This window comes from Lytechinus pictus, chromosome 10, assembly GCF_037042905.1.
Source record: "Lytechinus pictus isolate F3 Inbred chromosome 10, Lp3.0, whole genome shotgun sequence".
Lineage (NCBI taxonomy): Eukaryota > Metazoa > Echinodermata > Echinoidea > Temnopleuroida > Toxopneustidae > Lytechinus > Lytechinus pictus.
In genome coordinates, this window is record NC_087254.1 from 19,271,055 (window position 1) to 19,287,033 (window position 15,979).

The 15,979-nt window shown below is 42.1% G+C and overlaps 1 protein-coding gene across 1 annotated transcript in view; it reads right to left on the bottom strand.

The window, feature by feature from the left end:
* The window catches only part of LOC129270288 (hornerin-like), a 47,035-nt gene that overhangs the window by 4,776 nt on the left and 26,280 nt on the right, over positions 1-15,979 (bottom strand). The gene's annotated exons all lie outside the window — the stretch shown is intronic.

The window sequence follows — 15,979 nt, forward strand, 5'->3', positions numbered from 1 at the left end:
GATCCAATGTGTTCGTCCGAATCACTATCCGGGACTAAGCATGAACACTGGTTAGAAGACAAGTATAATCGTAAGGCCTATTCCCAAACCTCAAAACTTACCAATCACATTGTGACAATTATCCAGATATTTTCCATAGACAGCATTCACGACATCTGTGATTGAAAATCCTCTGTTATTAACTGAATGGCAGAGAACCATCACATCAACAGGGTCGTTTGAAGGAAACTTGAACGAGTCAATGTCGTTGTACGGTAAGCTTCGAAAACGGACATCAGAAATCATATGAGGGTGACTTGTTTTCAATTCATTGAGCTTGGTTATGAGTCCTTGAACGTTGTGCTCATAGGCCGAAGAACAGACTGAAATTGAGATAGGACGTGGCGTTGCTCCTGCTGATTGTTGTGCCTTCGGCTGTGAACCTTGTGCATGTGTCTTTGCCATTGCGTTGCTTGTGTCTGGCGTTTGTCCTTTGGTGGATGAAATTTTCCTTTTATCTGGTCTGGTCTGAGCAGGCTGGTGAGAACCACCGGAAGTTTTTTTATCGCACCTTTTAACAGAAAATTAATCCAGTATGGACGACCAAACTAATGAGATAAATACAATACCATTATCTATTTGAATCAAAATGCTCAATATTTCACGTTTTCTTGACGGATACATTCGGAGCTCGAATTCAATTGGTAAAAACACGAACCAAAAAGACAATTACTATCTACGATTGAAAGTAACATTGATATTATTTTCATAGGCCTATATGCTGCACTCTTCTAAAAGAAAAGTAATATTCATACATTTTTATTAAATAGAATTACTCTCTGGAAGCGAGCATCAAATACAGTGAATAAATTAACTTGCATTTGATCTAGCAATACAGAGATACGGTTTTATATTTGCCAACCCTTGGATAGTTAATAGAGCATTTTTGTGGCGAACGATGTTGTCATTATTTTTCGTCCTTAAGAACTAAATTTGTTTATTTTGAAAATCTATAATTAAGCAGCTCACGTGTATACTGATGAGTTGAATCAATTATTTACAAAGATGACATAATTCCATATAGGCGATAAGCCTATTTTCCAAACACTCAGATATGGTGCACTGAGATTATTACATATGCCGTTGCTTAGGAACAAGGTTTACTTCACATTATTACAGGTACATACGAGTCTGAAACTATTTTCTGCATATCACATTCCTAGAAGTTCCTGCAATTAATTTTGCATACATTAACATACCCTGGCCTATAGCTAAAGGCTTTTTATAGCCATAAGCCCTAAAGCATATATTATATATTTTTTAATGTAGACCTAACCTGTTTTTTAGTGTGGACGTATCTTTTAAAACTCACCGTTCAATTGCCTTCGGTCAGCTAAGCCGAGTATCGGTGCTTTGTCGCACATGAACAATTCCGGTGAAGAATATATAATAGGGGATATTAAGCTTACGTGTAGCTATAAAAGCCGGATACACTTGTGTTCTGCGCAGCATGCTGGACGTACAGCTATGACATAAAGGGAATTCCCCGAAGATGAAAGGTCACTGGGAATTCCCAAATGCGTTTAGTCTTTGTCCAGTCCGCAGTGTTTTTGAGCAGTAAAAGGAGCAACTTGTTTATCAAGGGCTTATGAGATTATTATATATTTATGTTGTTTTAAAAGAATAAAGCTATAGTGACTGTTAGGACTACTGTTATATAAGTAGAATTGTAAGAGCAATTACATTCATTTATTTAGTTATTTCCTCTTTAAGGATATTCATAGCGCATACATTCGTAATTCCGAAGGTTCGTTATTCCGAAGGTTCGTATTTCCGAAGGTTCGTTAGTCCGAAAACGAAATGAGGTTCGTAATTCCGAAGGTTCGTTAGTCCGAAAACAAAATGAGGTTCGTAATTCCGAAGGTTCGTTAGTCCGAAAACGAAATAAGGTTCGTTAATCCGAAGGTTCGTAAATCCGAAAACGAAATAAGGTTCGTTAATCCGAAAAATAAATAAGGTTCGTATTTCCGAAAATGAAATTCATTTTGGTAACAAGAACGGTGTTGTCCTTACAAGATAACAGGATATTATGCAATAATAGTAATAACGAACGATGATACATGTGCCGCTGTGGCCAAAGCATTGTATTAAGAATAGGCGCCCGGATCAAGCATAGGCTTAATTTCGATTTTATCTGAGCAATTGCTGCCTAAGCAAATGGTTTAAGGATGCAGGGGATTAAGTGTGTTGGTCGCGTGCGAGTAACCTCCAGATAATAGGATTTGTATTGGAGTGGATGTCATTTTTAATAAGAGCTTCTGCTGGTAATAAAAATAAAAATAATACTAATGAAAACGATGATCATAATAAAAATGGTAATAGAGAATATAAATGTTAATAAACTTTTATAAAATTGATAGTTACGCCTAGTGTTAACAATGTTAATCCTTTTTTCATAATTACAAAAATGCTCGGAATGTTTACTTTTTATGTGGGGCGTTGTGGCCCAGTGGATTAGTCTTCTAACTATGAAACAGAGGGTCGTATATAAGTTCGAATCCCAGCCATGGCGTAATTTCCTTCAGCAAGAAATTTATCCACATTGTGCTGCACTCGACCCAGGTGAGGTGAATGGGTACCCGGTAGGAAGAAATTCTTGAAATGCCTTCCTTTGGGCGCCTAGGCAGCCAAGCTAAAGCCGGGGTGATAATAATAGCAGGGCCGCTGGAAGAACCGTTTTCAGAACTGAAGTGGTTTACCCTTGGTAAATAATACCAATATTATTATTATTATTATGTCTCATTAGGCCTACATGAAATTTCCAAAAGTTTGAGCTCGTGATTCGCTCGCAACATCTCACAATGATAAACTTTTAACAGTAATTAGGTCCATATTTGACCAAAAAGTGAGTTTTACAACTTCAGATTTGATTTTTTTTCCAAACCGCTTGCTCGCGAAAAATAAAACCTAAAGATATATTTTATCAATCAGAAATCAATTTAAAAAACTTTGCTCAACTTAATTACTACAAAACACACAACTTCTTTACACAGATGATAATCTCATAGTGAAAATATCCGTTTGCACCAAAATGCCCGTTTTGGCATAAAAGTGCACCTATTTTGGCTTTGCCCCCCCCCCCCCCCCCCCAAGGAAAATTCGCTCCGCTGCCCCTTGTTGAAACATATATCGTCTTCATGGCTAACTGCAAAAATTCCTCAACATGTCCCTTTTAGATCAGGTCAGAGCTTATATTTAAAATTTCTGCACGCGCTTCTTGCTCGCAGTTGTTATCTAAATGTACACAGGCATCTCGCATTATTTAAAAAGGGCTTATGATGTTATTACATATTGACTTTATTTTATAAGAATAAAACTTATTATTGACTGTTAGGACTACCCTTTCAAAGAAACAAACAAATAAAAATCAACTTTGAGCTGCCGATCGGGGAAATTATGGGTGAGAAAAATTTCGCCGCCCCCTATTGGCGAAAGTTGGATCCGCCGGGGGGAAGGGCAGGGGGCACTTGCACCCCAAAAGAAATAACACGGATATGCTATTTTTCCAAAATGGGAAATTCCCTTTTTCAAAATAAATACTCTTTCTAAAGTATACATTTTAGATTAATTTTCAGGCTGGAATATTACAATTTTTCAGCTCGCGCTTCGCACTCGCATTATTCGATTGGTGAATAAGTATCCTAAAGAGGTCACTAAATGCAGTCCTTAACAGGTTCCTTTTCTGGTCAGTACATTTAAGTTCTTGCTTTGCGCTTGTGTTAATTCTGTAGTTAGATCATGGACCCTATGGCCCATGGTTAGATGCACATCTTTTTAACGATATGAGAAACCTGCGCGGATTTTTTTTATTTTCATTTCTTATTGAAATGCCCTAAAGTTTGAGCTTGTGATGCACGCTCGCAACACCTCGCAATAATGCCATTCTAAGAGTAATTGACCCCCAAAACGAGTTTTACAACTTCAGCTTTGATTTTTTTTCCAAACCGCACGCTCATTATACTCTCTCGCAAAAAAAAGCCTAAATATACATCTTTCCATAATCAGAAGTCACTTCAAAAAGGCTTTTCTCCACTTAATTACTATAAAACACACAATGACTTCACGCAGATGATAATGTCATGGTGAAAAAACAAGTGCCCATTTTGACATACGAGTGTCATATTTGGCTGCCCTTGCCTTCCCATCCTCATGAAAATTGAACAGCAACGGTGTTTCTCCCCCCCCCCCCACCACCACCACCACACTTGCCCTTCCTCTGCTTTCCCGGTTTTCATTTTTCGGATTAACGAACCTTCGGAATAAAGAACCTTATTTTGTTTTCGGATTAACGAACCTTCGGAATAACAAATCTTATTTCGTTTTCGGATTAACGAACCTTCGGAACAACGAACCTTATTTTGTTTTCGGATTAACGAACCTTATTTCGTTTTCGGATTAACAAACCTTCGGAACAACGAACCTTATTTCGTTTTCGGATTATCGAACCTTCGGAATAACGCCACAAATGTTCGGATTAACGAACCCTTTTTCGTTTTCGGATTAACGAACATCGAGGTATAGGCAATTTACGTGTTTCGGAATTACGAACCTTCGGAATAAAGAACCTTCGGAATTACGAAGTGTAACCATTCATAGTGTACAATGATTAAGAATATTCCAGAATGTCTCAGTAAAGCTTTGTTAGACGTGCCTATTATAAGGCTGAATAATCTTTGTTATTTCTGGAATGTCCCAAGATAGACAATACAGTTTGCCTGCAGTGAAAAGGGCAATAGGATTAGCTATGTTATTTACATTGTTAATTTCACTGAGGTCATTCAAGAGTATTCCAGAAGTGGACTATTCAAGAAAGAAGGATAATGTTCATTTTAAGCCGGTTTTCCACTAGGGCACGGACAAGACCAGGAAGGGTTGCGGAAGCAACTTTTGTCATTTCGGCATGCTGTCCGCACCAAATCCCGAAAAAGATTATGCAAATGAACTTGTCCGAGGACATAAACCAGGACTGTCTCCGTTTTGTCCAAGGACATTCCTGGAAATGTCTTGGGAGTGTTTTAGGACAGCATTGTCTGAATATTTTTTTCGGCGTTTGGCGCGGACAGCATGCAGCGAAAGAACAAACAAGTCGACAGACAAGGCGTACAATTTGAACTCTTTATTCAACACGACCCGCAGCAGGTAGGAGATGCTACCGAAGTGCTTACAAAGCACGGAAAACAGTAAAAACACTTCAACAAGCCAAAGCGACCACAAGGTGGCGCTATTACATAAAATAAGCAACACACAATTAATGGCGTGATCACTTTCCCTTCTTCACTCCCTCTGGGGGGTATGATATACCAGAGATTGCAGTGACTCAGATAAACCAAAAATTAAAGCTTGTAAGAGTGAGTTATAGCTGGTACAAGCATGGGGTAGTCGTTACCACAATATTGAAAGGGAATATGACACAAGTGAAAAACGGTTTGTCCATGACAACCACCAGATAGGTACACCACCTATAAAGCAGGTGAAGAAGGGAATGCTTTTCACAACATGTGTGTCTAAAACACAAGCAAAAATTAAGTATGAATGACGGAAAGGCATCGATAACCGTCATACTGGAAAATACAGCGACAACCATCTGTCACATCTTGAGCGTAAGTCCAGAAAAGTAGACGTCACATATAAACGGGGCAAAGGGAGGGGGGTCGATTAGTCACAAATAAAGTCCTCAAAACGAGCTGGCATGCGTCGACGACGCTGGGGGCGTTGCAGCACAGGGGGGCTATTGGGTGGCGAGGGGAAAGCGCCGTCACACAAAGGGGTAGACAAAACAGGAGGGACCGGGGGAGGGGGATCCGGCTGGGTGGCATCAGGTGGAGAAGCAGTGATAACCTCATCATCGTCGCTCTGTTGGGGATCCACGGGGTCCGATTGAGGCCGGGCAGGGAAACCAGGCACCTTCAGACAGTCTGATGTTTTCACACGATAAGATGAGTCACGGAGCTGGGAGCCAACAAACTTCCTGATATTGCACCATGCACCGTCAACAGAGCCGACAAGGTAGCGAGGGCGCGCCTGAGACTTGGTGCGATCACCACGAAGATAGACAAGGTCGCCGACTTCAATACCAACATCACCCGGAAGGATGCCGGACGGGGCCTTTGCACGTTCACTGTGGGGGTGGTTAGCCATACGCTGGTGATGCTGGCTGGCAATGAGTTCTTTGTCAGAAATGGGAATCTGAGCATGGGAGAACTGGTCGCGTTGAGTCCATATCTCACGCGCTGACAGGCCTCGCGAACGAAGACGGCTGTTTAGGCGGGCCGTGGCCAGAGACAATGTCAAAGGAGAGAGGGGCTCGCCGCGAGGAGCATGGCGGAGCAGCTCGTCCTGAAGCTCGCGTATGGCCTTCTCAGCAACCGGGTTCTTATTGGCATTCTTGGGGCGGCCGAGCTCGATGGATATGCCAAGCGAAGCAAGCTGGTGGTCATCACGTAAGGAGGAAAACCCAGGGGCAGGATCAGTCCGAACGACAGCATGGGGGCCATTGAGTGGATGAAGCTCAACACATAGACGAATCAGAGCTTCACGAAGAGTATCCCGGCGCTCATCAGCAATGAGGCAAGTAGCAGTGTATGCGGATACAGATTCACGGAGCACAAGGATCAACTGCTTTGCCCGCTTAAGAACATCTGCTGCGAAGTTAACACCGACTACTTCAGGGGGATCGCCAGAGGACTGAGCAGCCATTGTAGAGGGAGCAGTGCGGAGAGAAGCACACTGGTGGCATCGATCAGTGACCTGCTTGATGGCGTGATCCATATCCAGGGCGAAGAAGTGCCTGTTGACAACGGATTTGAGCTGACTCTGTGTTGGGTGATCAAGTTGGAGGTGAATGGATGTGAGGATACCAGCAAGGACGTTTCGAGGCACGATAATGCATTCACGTGGGGAAAGGAGGGGAACTTCTCTACGCACCACAAGGAGACCATCACGTGCTATTGTGGCAACGCGAAGATACCGCTTGACATCCTTGATGTCAGTCAACTTCTTGGATGGACGCGTCCCCTGATGGAGGTGGGCATGTGTGCGTCGAAGATCAGAACATTCAGCCTGGATGCTGTGCCAGGCAGACCGTGACGTGAAGGGGAGTTTCTCTCGGCCAGCAAGGACTTCACTCGGTGTGATCCGATGGACGACGGAATCTTCGGTTGTGTGGATGAACAAGCAAATCTGACACGAGGGATCAGCACAAGGAGCAGCATTACGACTAGCAAAGTCAGATGGGATGTTAACAGCACCAGCCAGGTGCTGGATGGAACACTGATACCTACTGACATTGGAGAGGAAGGTATACACCCGAGGACTTGCAGAGAACACACCACGACACAACTTCTCAAAGGCTTGGACACAGGGTTTGCTATCTGTGAGAATACATGAGCGGTGACGGGATTGAACCATATATGGGCCGAAATGAGTGCAAGCAGCCGAGATAGACAGGGCTTCGACTTCACAGGGTAACCATGTGATCTGCCGCCCGCGCAGTTTTGCACTGTAAAATCCAGCCAGATGAGGCTTGCCAGCCCTGGTAACGTACATCGTAGAGCCAATTCCATGGTTCCGGACAGCGCCATCCATGACGATCCAAATCTGATCAGATGGATGGGGGAGTGTAATGGTACGAGGAGAGGAAAGGGCATCTCGACAAGCTTGGAAGGCATCGCGTAAGTCATCAGACCAGTCAATGCGGTCAGAAGAAGAACGACCAGCAACAACAGCATCTAAGGGGCTGAGCAACACAGCACAATGAGGAACAACTCGTGAAATCATCTTGTAGGCACCAATGAATGATCTCAAACCCTTGACAGTCTTGGGTAGGTCACAAGAGGCCAGGGCCGCGACACGGTGTGGGCTAGAGCTAAGAGTGCCCTGAGACCAGATCCAACCAAGAACGCCAGTTCATTTGGGGCAAACGACTGTCTTCTTAGGGGAAAGGCGAAGTCCAGCAGAACGGAGAGCATGTAAGACACGAGTCCAATTATCCAAGAGCTCATTGGGGGTATTCCCCCCACAGAACAAGTCATCGGCCAATTTGACAACCACACCTTCATGTAACAAATCACCAAGGACACGGCACATCAGCTCCTCAAGGGCTGTTTCTGATCCAGGCATACCCATTGCTGACCTAGTGTATACCCTTACTCCGCGAAATGGAGTTGCCACGCCACAATATTTCATTGAGGCCTTTGCAAGGGGGATCTGATAAAAGGCACTGATAAGGTCTGAGGTAATAAGGTACCGCCATTGACCAATATAGCGAAGGGTTGAGTCAACGTCAGGTAAAAGGGATGGTTGTGGTTTGGAGTAACGTCCAACATCGGCAAAGGCTGTTACGAGTCTAAAACCACCATTGGGTTTCTTTACCAAGAAAGAAGGATTGAGGTACTCTACAGTAATGCCCACATCCTCTGGGCGGGCAAACACACCGACTTGTTCCAACTCATCAAATTTGTTTTGAAGTTCAACGAGGGATGGGCGGGCATACATGGGCAAGCGGCCCTTCCGCTGATGAGGCTGGACCGGACCCATGTTCACCACCGCTTCAAATGGACCAGCAGAACCATTGTAACCCTTGAACGCAGGATCGAACACGTCATCAAACTCAGAATGGAGCATGGCAAAGTCCTGTCGTAAGCTAGGAGAGAGGATGCTATCCGGATCTAATGAGATAGCATCGGAGTGTTTACTAACTCTAGGCACGGAGGGCCGTGGCTTGACCGGCTCAGGTACAAGTGGGCCAGATTTAGTTGACTCATTAACATACACGGGCCTAACTTGACAAAAATGCTCGTTCTTGCGGAGAAGACGAGGCTCATCTGAGAGATTTGGGATACGAACTTTGCCTGCTACACTTGATATGATACAGGGATCAGGCCATGACTGGCGAGCACTGGAAGGAACTTTCGAACTGACAACACGGGGTTCGAGGGCAACAGTCTCATGGGATAACAAATCAACAGGAAGTGTCAATTCAACAAAATCACCAGGCCATAGGACGGTGGACTGCGGAGGGGCACGAAGGACATGTGCCCGACGAACAGCATGTGACTTCTTTTTAGACAAGGGCTTAGAGCCATAAGTAATCACTAAGTCATCGCCGATGCATATTTGGCGTTTGGCAGGCCGAACAGAGACATCATTGAGTTCCATAAAGGGAGTCCCAGCGAGAACTTCAACATCCAACTCATGAACAACAAGACCCTCAAAAACAAGTTGCTGAGATTCACGTGAGAAGGTGAGGCATGTTTCTCCTACTACTTCCAAGGGAGACACACCATCCGCCTGATGTGCAGACTGCGAACTAGGTTTTATTTCACCGCCAAGGGCTTGCACAGTTGCGGCACGAATCATGTTACCTGTGGCACCACTGTCCACCGTAATACGGGTGGTATGGTGCCCAAAAAAGGCATCAAAATACGGAGACTGGCGAATCTGTACTCGCATGGCAGAAGTTTGAGAATGCTGAGGATTCTCATCTGTGGGGCTGACAGCTGATGGAGCTCGTTCAGGCTCCCCGGAATCACTGTTGTCGTCAAAGTTCTCGTCTTCAAAGATATTGGCGACTTGTCGGGCTTTGGCTATGAAGCGACGATCTTGTTCTGGCAAATATGTACACTCGCTAAGGTAATGAGTATCGGGCCGGCGAGCCTCGCGGCAAAGAGGGCAGTATTTGTGAGGACGTGTTTTATCGGAATACTGTGGTTTCGTAGTGCGGCGTGGTTGAGCCTGAGTGGGAAACTTGCTCATGCGTCCCTTCCGCTGAGGGAAAGAGGCATTAGCACGCATAGCACGAGAGTTTTCGGAGGAGTGAATCTCATCGAGCAGGCTGTTGAGGGCTTGAGAAATCTCTGGCTTGAGAGATGAGAGAGATCGAGCGCGTAGCTCAGTGCCATACCTCTGCTTTACCAGATGAGGGAGATCAGCATGGATCAATTGTAACCATTGGAGGACTATGAAATTCTCAAGTGTAGGAGTCAACTCTTCATCTTCAGAAATCACTTCACCATGGTGAGATATACCACCATTAACCTTAAGGAGATTATCATCAACGAAGGCAAGGATTCTTTGATACAAATCCTCCGGGCGTTCATCCGCCTCTAGCTTGATATTGCAAAAATCAAGGAAGTGGGCACCACTGCTTTGAAAGCCATAATGTAGCCTGATTTTGCCCCAAATATCAACTAGTGAACTAGAATCACGAATGATAGAATTGCGCGATATTATCGGGCAGTAATTCGCAATTTGCCCAAGCATTAGCTCCAACATGCTCGCTTTCTGTTGGGCAGACCTCCTGGTCTCTGACGGCTCGGAAAGTGGGTCACTAGACATACCACGTAGTGGGTCATGTTTTGTTTTCTTATGCCACGTGAAATCGGCACCTAAGAATATGGCAAAATTGGGATCGAGAGTGAGGATGTAAATCAAATTCTGCTTCCAATTCTCAAAAGATGTAACGGATTCGTTTTTAGTGAGACACCATTGTTTGGGTGCTCTGGGGGTAGCCATAGTTTTAGTGACACGTAACTGGATAGATGGGACTATGATAGATCTACCGTACCGTTATGCCGAGCCGTGTTTGTGAGTGAAAGTTAGTACACTTACCCCAACAAGCTAGAGCTGGATGCCTGACTGCTAGGAAAGCACGAAGACCGTTTGGGCAGTGAAAAGGCTAGGATCCGTTTCCAAAGCTGCCACCACGAAAGAACAAACAAGTCGACAGACAAGGCGTACAATTTGAACTCTTTATTCAACACGACCCGCAGCAGGTAGGAGATGCTACCGAAGTGCTTACAAAGCACGCAAAACAGTAAAAACACTTCAACAAGCCAAAGCGACCACAAGGTGGCGCTATTACATAAAATAAGCAACACACAATTAATGGCGCAGATCGTATCAGGACAAAGCCGGACAAACTTAGGACAACGTCCCGAGAGGTAAAATCAAGGACTCGCCGGATAATCAGAATAATTTACGGACAACCTCTTGATATACAAAGAAATTATCGTCAAGTTATTAAATGAAAAACCATTTGTTTCCAAAACGACCCATTTGAGAGCAGGTGAGAATATAAAATTGTTTCGTCATCAAAATACACTTTTCAAAATCGTTATTCCTATTAAATAAGCTACAAGATTTTCTTTTTTTTCAAATAAAAATTCATCCATATTTTATGCCTTCATACGAATGAATGAGAGGGAAAATATCTCTTTTCGCCTGACATGTCAGAACAGTGTTATATTCTAACATGGAAACGCGCCCCATGATGTATCACATCATATCATAATTTGCATGATTATGCATCTACCATATTGTTCATGATTTTATCATAGTCCATCGAATGAAAAAAAGAAGAAAAAAATGTCATTAAAATGTAACGGCGTTGACGTTTCAAATTTGGATTCGGACAAATTTTGATTTCCCGAACACCAGGAAGGGTTTAGGACAGCATGCGGACACTCCCAGGAATGTCCGGACAGATTGCGGAAGGGACGCGGATTACAATTATTACATTCCGCGCCTTGTCCTGACGCTGTCCTGGCCCTAGTGGAAAACCCCTATAAAAGACAATACTAGAAGCTTCCAGAACAGTGGAAATATATATATATATATATATATATCTGTTCTGTATATATATATATCCCTTCTGTTCTGTACCCTTTGTTACACATTCACTTTGTTATTTCGACCTTATTTGTATGGTTTGTTCTGTTTGTTTCAATGCATTATAGGCCTGATGAAGGCCCCATTGGCCGAAAGCTTGTAATAAAGAGATACATGGAAGCTACGTCTTGCGTTGATGCTGAATTATTTACAAGTGTACATAGAACATGACGCGCTGTAATACACGTTATGCAAAGGGCCCTCTTCTTTTGTTTATATATATATATATATATATATATATATATATATATATATATATATATATATATATATATATGTTTGTGTGTGTGGGTGGATGTGTGTGTAAGCTGGCATTTTCTTCATCATCACATCAGATCAGAACTCAGAGTTTCACACCAGACTTTATGTCAGAGCATAGTTTATTTCCAACTGGAATACAACATTTATCTTTTGTGGAATTATTTGTACGCCATCAATGAACTACTGTTTGCAGTTACTTTGAGAAAGGAATTTTCATATCTCACCGAGATCATCAAGCTGTTTTGATGAACAATTTTCAACCCAGGGATTGCTGAAATTGACTGTTAATCATCATCAACATCGTCTTCACAGACATTTCAACTTGTTACAGTGACTCTTGTTATTCATCGTGCTTCAACATCAGTTTCATCATCGCCATCATTGTGAACTTTAATTTAAGGAATCTTTGCCAACCGACTTGGATTTTATTTGGATTTTATACAGGACTATCATACCCTTGGATTGCACATCTAACTCTTCAAGACATGTAAAATGTTTTGTTTTTGTTTTTTGATTGATCAATTTCCTGTAATAAAAGAAAAAGATATCAAATTTAAAACTAAATTTTCATTGTTATTTGTTGCAGTATCGTAACACTACCCCTTCAAAGAAACAAACAAAAATCAATTTTGAGCGGCTGATCAGGGAAAAGATGGTAAAAAAAAATCGCCCCCCCCCCCCATCGGCGAATGCTGGATCTGCCCCTTGCAGCAGCAGTAGTAAGTGTACTAGCAGTGCCATCAATTGTAATTATTACCATCATCAAGAATCATCATCACATATGTAACAAAGAAAACAGCAGCGATGAAAAATAACATTATTTATTGGTAATGTGTTGTAATCATGAATAATGATGATAATGACAATATAATGATAATAATGATAATAATGATGGTAATCATGATAATGATAAAGATTATAGTGATTTGATGACAGGAATAATTCTGACAGATCTGACCGCAATTTTGACAATTGTCATCCTTTGAAAATAGTTGACTCTAAAGAATGATAACAAGGTTGATTTCTATTCTATTCCATTAGGATTTTCCTTGTATTATTCTCTTTAGCCAACAAGAATGCTTTTAGACTTAATGATATTCTGAAAAGATTTGGTAAACTTGAACATAATCTTTAATTCTGTCATATCCAAATGGGCTATGTCAATGACATGATGAGCCAAAAAATTTTGAGGGGCCAAGAATGGCATATAGAGCAAAATTTTTTGCCAAAAAATGTTGAAAGCGATTGAAGCGAACGAGCGATTGTGACAATATGTTTAGAAAAAAATATCACATTTACTCCTTTTCCTTTCTTTTTTTCCTTTTCTAAGTTTATTCTTGATGGTGGAACTTCTTCTCTCTCTCTCTCTCTCTTTTTTTGGGGGGGGGTCTGATATTTTTTAAACAGGCGAGAAAGAGGAATGGGAAGAGAGAGAGAGGAGAAGGAGGATAAACATTTAAGGGCGTAAAAAGATGGGGGTGACACATTTTGCTGGTTAGGCAGAATATACCGCAAAATCAGTTAATATGATGATAGGCAGTACATCTTGTCTAAATTTCATATATTTTTTGGGGGGGTCTAGTGTCTCAGATTGACAAAACAAAGTAAAAAAAAATGTTTACTTCTTTTTAATCATATGGTTCGACAGTGAATTTCATTTCACTACAGTTTCAAGAAAATAAACAACGTATTTGTTTTTGTGTCAATGTGGTTTAACAGAGAGCTCTATTTTACTGTTTCAAGAAATAATTAAGATTTACCTTCCCCCAACTAAGGACATGGGGTGCGCCCCGTTTATTTCATATCCTTTTGATTATAACTTCATTTTGTTAGTATTCTTTATTCCGGTTTTTTAGGTAAAAAAAGTGTAGAAGATACAAAAAAATGACAATTGAAATTTCAAAGTAGTTGTAAGCAGAAAAAAAACATTAATCTGACAAAAGTTTTCAGGCCTTGGCCTTGGGTATTGAGGCCTTGGCCTTGGAGGTTTGAGCCTGACTACAGCACTGTTACACTGACATAATACGTTAACATCTTAAGGAATTTTGGTATAAATTTAGGAGGATACGTGTACCACTATTTAAATAATGCGCACGCGAAACGCGAGCTGGAAATTGCTGATTTTCCGACTTAAAATAAATTATGCGAGCGGGAGTTAAACTTTTGATATCCGATCTCAAATGGGACATTGTGATCACTTTTCCTAACAACAGGATGCATGCGTTATTACATTTTTACAATTGATGCAAGCGCGAAGCGCGAGCCAAAGTCTTCGATAAAATGAAATACATCATAAAAAGAGGATAATCAAAAGGGATCCTGAAAAGGCATCTTTTCGAGGACTTTATTGTATGCACAATGAGGAGAGGTACTTTATAAATCAAATAATTTGAGTGCTCAGCGCGAGCTGAAATATAATTCGTATATTTACTTCATAACTGAACATTTCATTTAATAATAATAATCCGCTTTTATATAGCGCTTAATACATCGAAACGACGTGTCTAAGCACTTTACAGATATATCATAACCCCGGTCGTCGGATTCAATCAGTCATTCCCGCACACAATGTGAGCGCATCCTCCACTCCCTGGGGAGTATTCCGGTGAGGTGCTTGCAGTAGTGGACAAGCTACAATGACTTTCACATCTTACCGGGTACCCATTTAACACCTGAGTCGAGAGTGGCAAAATGTGGATTAACGCCTTGCCAATTAAAGCACGGCGGACCGCGGTGGGATTCGAACACACGGCCTTCTGTTAACAAGATGAAAGTCAGAACCACTACACCACGGCTCCTCCATTTAATCCTCTTGAACAAGATATTTATCTTATCGAAGAGGCAATGCGTGCGCGAAGCGTGAGCTGAAATTTGTTCATTTTCCAACGTGAAAACTGGATTTTCTAAGCAATTTTGTGATCGTGATCAAGATGCGTATCACGCTAATACAAAATACTGTAAACTCGAATCGCGAACAGAACAATCTATGCACATCGACTTGAAAATGGTAATTTTTAAACCCCATGTTTTCCTCTTGTCCAAACTATTATCTCACTTGACTGACACTGCAAGCACGGAGAGCGAGCGAAATTTTAATTTTTAAATAATGACCTAAAAATGTTCTACTTGCAATTATTCCCTTCTTCTTATTTCATTCACGTTACTTCCTCCTCTTATCCTTCTTCTTCTTTTTGTTTTACTCCTTTCCTTCCTTTGTCTGGTACATGTAGATGTCCGGGGGATGGATGTCCATGGGGAGATGTCCTAGGGGTACTTGTCCTAGGGGGTACTTGTCCTAGGGGTAGATGTCCGGGGGTCGGTGTCCGGGGGTAGATGTCCGGGGGTAGATTTCCTAGGGGTACTTGTCCTAGGGGGTACTTGTCCTAGGGGTAGATGTCCGGGGGTGGATGTCCGGGGGGGTAGATGTCCGGGGGTAGATTTCCGGGTAGATGTCCGAGGGGTGGATGTCGGGGGGTAGATATCCGGGGGGTTGATGTCCGGGGGTAGATGTCCTAGGGCAGGGGTTCTCAAACTTTTTCCTTGAAGGGCCAGATAGGACTCCAAGTAAACCTGAAAGGGCCAGGGTGAAGTGGATACTTAGAAGAAAAAATGAGTGGGAAGCGCAAAGACCCTTGCGGTTGGGGTCCTAGATGCTATCTTGTGCAATCCGGCCCTTACTTTGGGAGCATTTAATCCAACAAATTTATAACAGTTTCATATGGAACGCAGGCAAAATTAGAAAAGATTTCAAAATACAGCGAGATCAATATTAATGATAACAAAATTGTAGTACTTTGTTAAAAGGAATCTAGATTGTATCTATACATACCTGGTATAGGGGAGACAGATAATGTTTTGTATCAACATTTTTTTGTAGTCAAAGTAAAATGAATAATAGATCATGTCTGTTGTATACTCTAACAAGGGTGTCAGTCTCCTAATCACTTTCAATATGGGAAACGTGACAGTCTGTCAGCAACAAGTTGCTTGAACCTTGGTACAAAAGGTGTAA